Source organism: Pristiophorus japonicus, chromosome 9 (genome assembly GCF_044704955.1).
Source record: "Pristiophorus japonicus isolate sPriJap1 chromosome 9, sPriJap1.hap1, whole genome shotgun sequence".
NCBI lineage: Eukaryota > Metazoa > Chordata > Chondrichthyes > Pristiophoridae > Pristiophorus > Pristiophorus japonicus.
Window position 1 is genome coordinate 163,754,797 of NC_091985.1, and position 10,226 is coordinate 163,765,022.

A 10,226-nucleotide genomic window follows, 5' to 3' on the forward strand; every position below is an offset into this window, starting at 1 on the left:
ATCAATGAATTGACAGCACAAATAGATACAAATGGGTATGATGTGATAGCCATCACAGAGACGTGGTTGCAAGGTGACCAGGACTGGGAACTAAATATACAGGGGTATATGACAATTCGGATGGACAGACAGAAAGGTAAAGGAGGTGGGGTAGCACTGTTAATAAAGGATGGGATCAGTGCATTCGTGAGAAATGATATTGGCTCAGAGGGTCAAGATGTTAAATCAGTTTGGGTGAAGATAAGGAATAATAAGGGGAAAAAGTCGCTGGTGCGCGTAGTCCATAGGCCTCCTAATAGTGGTTACACTGTTGGACCGAGTATAAATCAAGAAATAGTGCAGGCTTGTAATAAAGGAACGGCAATAATCATCAGTGATTTTAACTTTCATATTGATAGCACAAAGCAAATTGGTCACGGTAGCCTTGAGGAGGAGTTCATAGAGTGTATCCAGGAAAGTTTCTTTGAACAGTAAATTGCGGAACCAACCAGGGAGCAGGTTCTCTTAGATCTAGTACTGTGTAATGAGGCAGGATTAATAAATGATCTCGTAGTAAAATATCCTCGAGGAATGAGTGACCAAAATATGGTTGAATTTCAAATTCAGTTGGAGGGTGAGAAAGTTGGTTCTCAAACCAGGGTAAATAAAGGAGACTACAAAGGTATGAATGAGGGTAGAGTTGGCTAAAGTAGACTGGGAAAATAGATTAAATTGTGGACGGTTGATGAGCAGTGGCAGACATTTAAGGAGATATTTCATAACTCGCAACAAAAATGTATCCCAATGAGAAGGAAATACTGTAAGAGAAATACTGTGGCTAACTAAGGAAGTAAGGGAGGGTATCAAATTGAAAACAAAGGCATACAATGTGGCCAAGACTAGTGGGAGGCCAGAGGATTGGGAATTTTTTAAAAGCCAACAGAGAATGACTAAAAAAAATGATTAAGAGAGGGAAGATAGATTATGAAAGTAAACTACCACGAAATATAAAAACAGATAGTAAATGTTTCGACAGGTACATAAAACAGGAAAAGAATGGCTAAAGTAAATGTAGGTCCCCTGGAGGATGAGACTGGGGAATTAATAATGGAGAACAGAGAAATAGCAGAGACGTTGAACAAATATTTTGTATCAGTCTTCACGGTTGAAGATACTAAAAACATTCCGATACTGTAAGGTATTCCACTCCCTGAACGTTCAGCTCATCGTCGAACATACGCAGCACATCATGGCAGTAAATGCCAATTTTCCAGGGATCATCCATGATGCTTACATCTTGCATGAGAGCACTGTCTCTGAACTGTTTAAGACTCAGCCACAAGGTCACAGCTGGATGCTGTGGGACAAAGGATACGGCCTCGCCACCTGATTCAATACCCACCTCTGGAACCCTCAGACAGATGCCGAGAATCACGACAATAACAGTTTTATAGCCACACGCAATATCGTAGAAAAGACAATTGGAGTGCTCATGCAGTGCTTCCGATGCCTGGACCACTCTGGAGGCAGCCTACAATACTACCCTGAGCAGGTCGCTGAGTTCATTGTGGTGTGTTGTATATTGCACAATTTTGCCATCATGAGGGGACAACAATTGCCACAGGGCACTGCAGGATCACCTCAGGAGAGAGGGGAAGAGGAAGTGGAGGAGGAGGCCGAAGAGGACGAGGTGCCTGATGAAGAACCCATGCCACCAATCCCCCCAACACCACAGGGGAAGCCTCGTGAATGCAAAATTGCTACGTCAGCAGCTCATAAGTGAATCTTTGCTTGAACGGTGAGTGTTAGGTTTCACCTTTGCCTAGCCATTGTATGCAACCCTTATAATGGTTGTTACCCCTCATTTTCTAAAAGTGAGCGAGACACTGCACAATAATGGTTACATTGAATAAATGATTTTAATAAAATTTGACATTTTGTACAACTTTGTAAAACTTTGTAAAATTAAATAATAAATACATTTTTTTAAATAAAATCTGTAAAATAAAATTTTTGATAGAAATATAACAAAACAAAAGAAACAGCAAAAATAACCAACACACACAACACCCCACATCCGGCACCAATTTTACCTGTGGTCACCACTCCCACTGCCTTTCCCCCACCCTGGTCTTTACCCCCACTTTCTTCTTCCCGTTACCCCTACCCCTGCCCCTACCCGCGTTGGGACCAAGACATTAAAAATAAACTTACCTTAATGGACTGGGTTTTTACTGTAAAAAAGTGTTTATAAATTTAATTTTTATATGCATTAAAACACTTACGCTGGTAAAAGTACGCTACGTACCTGCTTTCACCAGGTGTAAAAGTTTGAAGGACATTCGCTGGGCATGAGTTGGGCAATAGCCCAGTCACTGCTGCACGGATGTCCTTCTCCTGGGGATGCGGAGGATCTATCAAGAGAAATTTTGACCGATCGAAAAAGCCGGTTTTCGGCGAATGCGCATTGCGTCCTGAAAGCCGGCTTTTGCGAGGTCTCGTCGTGTCTGTGCGCACTTCGTACGGACCCAGCAAGGCCGGAATTTTAGACACAGTACATTTGTGGAGGGCTAACTAGGCATGGGAATACACAACAGATAGACTGGATAGGAAGGACCTATTTCCCTTAGCAGAGCGGTCAACAACCAGGGGGCATCGATTTTAAAGTAATCGGAAGGAGGTTTAGACGGGATTTGAGGGGAAATTGTTTTGCCCAGAGGGTGGAGGGGGTCTGGAACTCACTGCTTGAAAGGGTGGAAGAGGCAGAAACCCTCACCACATTTAAAAAGTACATGGATTTACACTTTAAGTGCTGTAATCTACAAGGCTACACACTAAGACCTGGAAAGTGGGATTAGGCTGGATAGTTCTTTGTTGGCCAGCAGGGACACGCTGGGCCAAAATGTTTTCCTTCAGTGCTGCAAATTTCTATCATTCTATGAAGTCAGTAGTGTGATGGAATACTTTCCACTTGTCTGGATGAGTGCAGCTCCAACAACACTCAAGAAGCGAGACACCATCCAGGATTAAGCAGCTCACTTGATCAACACCCCATCCACCACCTTAAATACTCACTCCCTCCACCACCAGTGCACCGTGGCTGCAGTGTGTACCATCTACAAGAAGCACTGCATCAACTCGCCATGACTTCATTGGCAGCACCTCCCAAACCCACGACTTCTCCCACCTAGATGGACAGTGGCAGCATGCACATGGTGAACAACACCACCTCCAAATTCCGTTCTAGTTCACACATCTCCCCAACTTGGAAATATATCAGTGTTCCTTCATTGTCACTGGGTCAAACTGCCTGAACTCCTTACCAAACAGCACTGTACCTTTAACACACGGAGAGCACGAGTAAAACTAGGAATGGACAATAAATGCTGGCCTTCCAGCGATGCCCACATCCCAAGAATGAATTAACATAAAGTATCAAGATGGCTGCTGCTATTTCCTGGTTCCCTTTTGATGTTTCTGCAAAATGATATATAACACTGTAGCAATGCCTCCCTGCTTGGCTTTAGCTAACTACACACAGTATCAAACACTCTGAGCCTATCTTGGTCCCTCCTTGGCTCGTTGGGATCTTCATCTGCAAGCCTCCAGTGCACTGAAATGACAGTATTCTGCCTTAGCACTTCTCCATCACATTTTGATTGGTGAATAGAATCTCACTGTTTTCCATTCGATACTATTTTTCCCTTAGAGGAGTCGGCAAAAATAAAAATGTAAAAATAAAAATAGAAGCCTTAGTGGCACCAATGCTCAGCACCTGAGAGAAGAGGGTTTGGGGATCATGGTCAGGGTTCCCACATTACTCCAATCCCAATCTCAGCGGCAGTGGTTGGGATGTGGGCGAGGAGATGTGTTGCAAACGGGCCCGATCCCACCATCCACACAGGGAGAAGGGAAAAGAAGAATGAAATACATCATGCTCTTGGGCAACGCCTTGCTGCCATTGCCCCAACAACATTGGTGGAGGTTGTCCGTCCACCTGCTCTCTCAGGTGAAGCTCACGGTGACTCACCGAGGGCAACACTTTCTTTTGACACAAGTGGTTTTAAATTATCAACAATATCAATATTTTCATTTGTCACCAATTATCTCACCTCGTCTCCTCTCCACAAGACCTTGAATCAACAACAATAACTTGTATTTATATAGTGCCTTTATAACATGTTCCAAGGCTCTTCATAGGAGTGTTATCAAACAAAATTTGACACTGACCACATAAGAGGGTATTAGGTCAGATGACCAAAAGCTTGGTCAAAGAGGTAGGTTTTAAGGAGCATCTTAAAGGAGGAAAGAGAGGTCGATATGCGGAGAGGTTTAGGGAGAGAATTCCAGAGCTTAGGATCTCACCAGCTGAAGGCACGGCTGCCTGTGTTGGGGTGATTAAAATCAGGGATGTGCAAAAGGTCAGAATCCTTGCTGGAGAAAACAGACGCATTAATACAGATGCACAGCAGGGTGTAATAGTTCCTTTTGTTATTGGTAAATCTTCCATGTTATTGCTGATAGGTAGTCTGGGGTCTGCAGCCTGCTTGGAGATTGTTACTGAGCCTCACTCTCTGATCCCTCACTGACCAGCCCTTGAATTTGGTGCTCACTCCCTGTTCTGTAAATGTGGACAATTACTTATCATTGGTTGATCTCCCGTGACATTGCTCGGGATAGTCTGCAGGGCGAGCAATAGTCACAAAAGTAACTGGAGCCCTCTCAGAGAAGGTGGCATGGAGAAGGCAAACAATGCCATCTCTGCCCATCGCCCATGCACCCAATACTCAGGTTTATAACCACATGGAAATCTGTTATTGCATTCTAGTGCATCCAGTCATTGTAACCTAAAGACCAAGGATTTTTGACCAAACACAGTTGCATCAAGGTGAGGCCCCTTTAACTGGACGGGTCAAACTGTGACATCACAAGGCAAGTCTGACCCTCTCACTACTCATCACAATGAGATGTGACATCACAATAGATGTGTAAAGTGGGTCAATTTAAGGCAGGATGCTGGACAACCAGTTTAAGTGAAGGAAAGGCATCTGCACTGACTGTGACGAACTGGCTGATCTCTCGAGGATTGAGTGTGGCCGCTAGAAGACCTGATGAAGGGAGCGTGAACAACGGAATCATCGCTAACCAGCTGACAGTCAGAAGGTTGTTGCTTTAGAAGGTTTGTTTTATCCAGCTTGTATAATTCCCTGTGAAAGTCAGAGTGTATAACACGATAATCCACTGCAGTGACCATGCAGACATCAATGCTCAAATCCTGGGAACTGAAACCAGATCAGTACTCGCTAGTTGTTCTGATCAGCTGCTCCTGGACCCTGGGATAATCTGTGGGACCATCGATGAGAAACTCTTGTCCCAGGTGTTACTGGTGTCCTTTGAGCTTGCCAATCCCTGGATCCTTTCCAACGTCCTCCTCCCAGCTCAGCTGGCTCAGGTACTGCCACCAAAAGCCCCCGATTGTGTCAGAGAAGCTCCTTGTGTCAGTGATCCAGGTTCACCCGATCACATTTCAGCCATTCTGGACCATCTCTCTGATTCTGGAGAAGATGAACATTGCTCAACTCCAGAACATTTAATACTCAGGTGGCATCTGAATCTGTGGCCAGTAACATTACATGAAAAGAAACAAGTCAATATATTTAGCACCCAGAATCTGCATTGAGCATTTAAAGCTTAAATGGTTTACAAGGGTAGCTCTAAAGTGCCTGTAGTTGTCTTGTTGCGATCCAGTGATGTTTTTAAATCTGTAATTTCTTCTGCTAGAGGTATGTGGTTGGTTTCAGGATGAGAGAGAGGAAATGGGCGGTTTGATCAAACTACCTACAAATGAAAGCTGTGAGTAACAAAACCACAAAGACAAGTGGATCAGACACACAAGAGAGAGCACAGTGTGACAGAAATCAAAATCAATCCCAGCAGAGATACCACAAAAGGAGGGGAGCAATGCGACTGAAATTTTCCTCACGCCATCCCTGTGTGTCCCACCCATTTCTCAGTGCCAACTCCACATCTTTTCATTTGTTTTTAATCTGATGGCCAATAACCCACACCCCCCGATTAGACCCATCTAGTCCTCATGTCCCTGCATCGGCATCAAGCACCAACCCTGCTCCAACTCCAGGCTCAGTTCGGTAAAGCTTGGGGTGAAAAGCCCAGTCTGTGCAGTCATCTCCAACCAATGCTGGCCAGGGGTCCACCTCGGGACTAAACAGGAAAGTCTCAAGTGCGGACGCTCTGGTTGATGACCCGATGGTGTGGAGTGAAACAGTCTGGTTAAGGCCACTAGCCGGCCAGTCTCTGCCATGCCAGCCCACACCATCAGGTGAAATGCCAGTACAAATATGTACCGAGACTTCCCAGAATTAAGAGGAAGAGTCCTCCCCTGGCACTAGCTGGCTCGGATGTGTCCGTGCCGACTGGTGACAGGATCTCTCCCAATTCCTATGGGACATCTAGGTTCCAAGGGCTCTCACTCCCAGGGAGGGGATATGTGTGCCTCAGTGGCAGCTCCCCCGAGAGGCTGGGGCTCATGTTGGGAGGGTCGAACTTAATTGGCCTTTGTATTCATGAGCTCATAGCTAATCGCTTCCCAAGGTGGGATGCCTCCAGGTAGCTCCCTCGGGCTGAACCGACAGGGAAGGTCGATAGTGAGGCCCTCATCTCTGTTCCCAGGGCCTCACTCTCAACTTTCCCTGTAGTTCAGACCGAGGTACCCAGAAGCATCCCGCCTTCGGAGCCAAGCTGGGAGCCTGGTTCGGACCATGACCTCCAGTCGTTTAGGCTTTTCATGTATTTCACACAATGGTGGCGAGTCTGAAACTGTGGGTTCTGGAAGTCCCTTCACTTGGCGGGGGGCGTTGAGTCTTTATGTGGGGCGTGCAAAGGCCACCTGGGTTGTTGCTGTATTTGTCCTACCAATTTCCAGGACAGTTTGGGTGGGCTTAATATGAGCGTTGGTGCAAAGACGCAGCCCTGCTTGACCCCAGTCCAGACGTGGTTTGGGTCTGTGATGCATCCGGTGATCAGGATCACGACTTGCATGCCATCGTGGAGCAGGTGGAGGATGGTGACAAACTTTTGGGGGCTGCTGAAATGGAGGAGGCGCGCCATACTCCCTCATGGTTGACAGTGTCAAAGGCCTTTGTGAGGTCAAAGAAGGCCATGTACAAGGGTTGGTGCTGTTCCCTGCACTTCTCCTGTTGTTGTCGCATGGTGAAGATCATGTCCGTTTTACCCCTTGGAGGACGAAATCCGCATTGCGGCTCCAGGAAGGGCTCTTCAGCCACAGGGAGAAGACAGTTGAGAAGGCTTCTTGCGATGTCTTTCCCCGTGGCCAACATCAGGGAGATTCCTCTATAGTTGCCGCAGTCGGACATGTCCCCTTTTTTAAAGATGGTCACGATTACGGCATCTCTGAAATCTCCCGGCATGCTCTCCTCCCTCCAGATAAGAGAGATGAGGTCATGCATTCGTGCCAATTGTGCTTCTCCACCATTCTTTATGCCTCAACGGGGATTCCATCTGCTCCTGATGCCTTGTTGTTCTTCAGCTGATGGATGGCCTTTTCTACCTCGTGCAGGAGCGGGGTTTTGCTGAGGTGGTGGCGGGTAGCATGCTGCGGGATGGATTCGAGGATACACGTGTCGAAGGCAGAGTCTTGATTAAGGAAATCTTCGAAGTGCTCCTTCTGCGGGCCCTGACTGCCTCGTTGTCCTTAATGAGTTCTTGGCCAGCAGTGGGGTGGGGCCTTGGGTGCTTGGGACGTGAGTGGACTTGACTGCGGTGAAGAATCCTCACACAACATGGCTGTTGGCTAGCTGCTGAATCTCCTATGCTTTCTCCACCCATGATCTATTCTTTAGGTCATGGGTTTTTTGTTGGACCTCAGCCTTCAGCCGTTTGTAGAGCGGCTTTGTTGCTTCCGAATTGGGTTGCTGCTTTAAGTTCAGAAATGCCCTGCGCTTGTGGTTTATTAGCTTCTGGATCTCCTGGTCATTCTCATCAAACCAGTCCTGGTGTTCCCTGGTTGAGTGACCGAGTATCTCTTCACAGGCAGTCTCTTCACATCTTCAGTTAAGACCAAGATAGACATCATCCATAGTGCTTCCACCACCCTGCATTCACACCTTGCAGTTTACTGGCATCTGGTGAACTTCAGTCATGATGTCATCATAAGGAAGGTTGCTGCCAAGTGAAACTAGCCCTGGTCCACCCACATTTGGAGTTTGGTGGATCTTACTGCAGGGCTGGGCACATATGCTGAATTATCTGTTACCACTGGGACCGGCTTTACTACCAGCAGCCTAATGCCTCGCAGGTGAGCTGAGGGAGCAATGCCTGTCAGAGTGAGGACCATTATAAGAGAGCATCTACTGCAGCAACAAGCTATATACAGGAGACCAGAAAAGTGAGCATCCTCTGCATTATCAGCTTGTTTTTCACAATATAGTTTGGTTATACCATCAGAAGAACCATCTACTAGTGGGCATAGTGGTCACCATCCACACTGAGAGTGAGTGATAGTCACCCAGGAGGCTCAACTGTTGAGGATATGTCCCCAGTTCAGCCTTCTTGATGACTATCACTCGGTCAGTAATGTTTCCACAGTTCTCCTTTGTCGCAGCATCTGAACGAGAGATGGTGGTCTTGGGGCACAGTGTCCTCCAGGCATTTGTGCTACACCCATCAGGCTGTTCAGGCAATGCTTCAACATATCGGTGGGGGGCCTCATTCACCATGAGGACATGGATGAGTTCACTTGGCATTTTAGCAGGTTCGGGGTGTGAATGGTATAATCGGACAATGTACATTTTCAGACTCGGTGCAGGGTAAGGGTCAGCATGTTTACAGACAGACAGTATGACAGTAGTCGGATATTTCTACAGTGTGGGACTCCCACCTGGGTCCCTCTGTCACGTTGACGTGTTGTTTCCCATTCGTGCTTGAACGACAGGGTGACATTCTTGCTGCCACATTGGGCCGGGGTGGACAATACTACAGTCAGCACACTCAGCTACTCTGTGGTTCACCCTGACGCATGGATGATCCACACTGAGGTCGTCCAGAACTTCAGGACTTTGGGGGTTACCAGATCGATGGACTTGCTCGTATCACTGGACAATCACCAATCTGCTCGAGGACCTCAGGCAGTCAGGATGGAGGCTGGACAGTCTTTTGTTCTTTAGTTTCTAGATTCTGTTGCTCAGGGTTACCTGATCACCAGGATGCTACAGAAAATTGCAGCGCCTGGTGGTTCTGGTTAACCCTTTACTTTCCGCACAAACTGTGCTTCTCATACACCCTGGTGTTCAATATTGCCGGTCTGACTTCAGAAGCTCACAGGAGTCATTTCAATATTAACGACAAGCCTGCTGTTTTTAAGGACTCTTTATTTTTCATTCCAACATCCCTCACACACTGCTGGACACTGTCCAACTGGTATTCAGGGTGAGAAGGGTGGATCCTGCAAGGGAACAGACTCTCCAGCTCCCAGGACAAATTGATCAAAGTGAGTGTTATTTACCGGCACCGGCCCCAGATCCAAACAGTAAACTGATTGCTGCGCGATTCCTCAGCTCTCCACTCTCTGAGAATGCTTGGGGCTGTAATATTAGTCATACAGGTCCCAGAGTCCCACCACAATAAGTGGAAGGGGCTCGGAACCCATCATTGGCCTTTCCCTTTAAGCCAGTGAAGTAGCCTGTGATGTCGGCAGCACTGCACTGAACATTCTTCAGCGCTCTGCCACAACCGGCCCTCTCACACACTTTAGTGCTCCAAGGCTAGTGGCAACACTTGATTTAGCGCTCCACTTCCCTCTTGGAGTGCTAAAGCTGAAGCTCCCAGGATGAAGTGGGGATTATCGTCTGGTGATACAGTCTCACTTTTCAAAAGTTATTGCCCCAAATGGGGAGCGATGGAATTTCTAGACTAAAAAATCAAACATTATGCACATACACGTTAAATGGGTTTATACACATATTGGTCCAGATTAAGATATTTAAAATTAGTTATAAATAAATAAAATTTTTATTGTGGTTGGTGCAATGATGAACATATGAACAAAATTGCAATTCAGTCCATTTGTAACCATTAGATTTCTCAAAATTGTATAATTAGTTGGGGATTCCATTGCATATCATTAATGGATTCTGTTTGTAAATGATTGCAATGAAATTCTCCTTTGCCATTGGAGGAATGGGCCCATGTGATCCCAGGGACACTTGCGA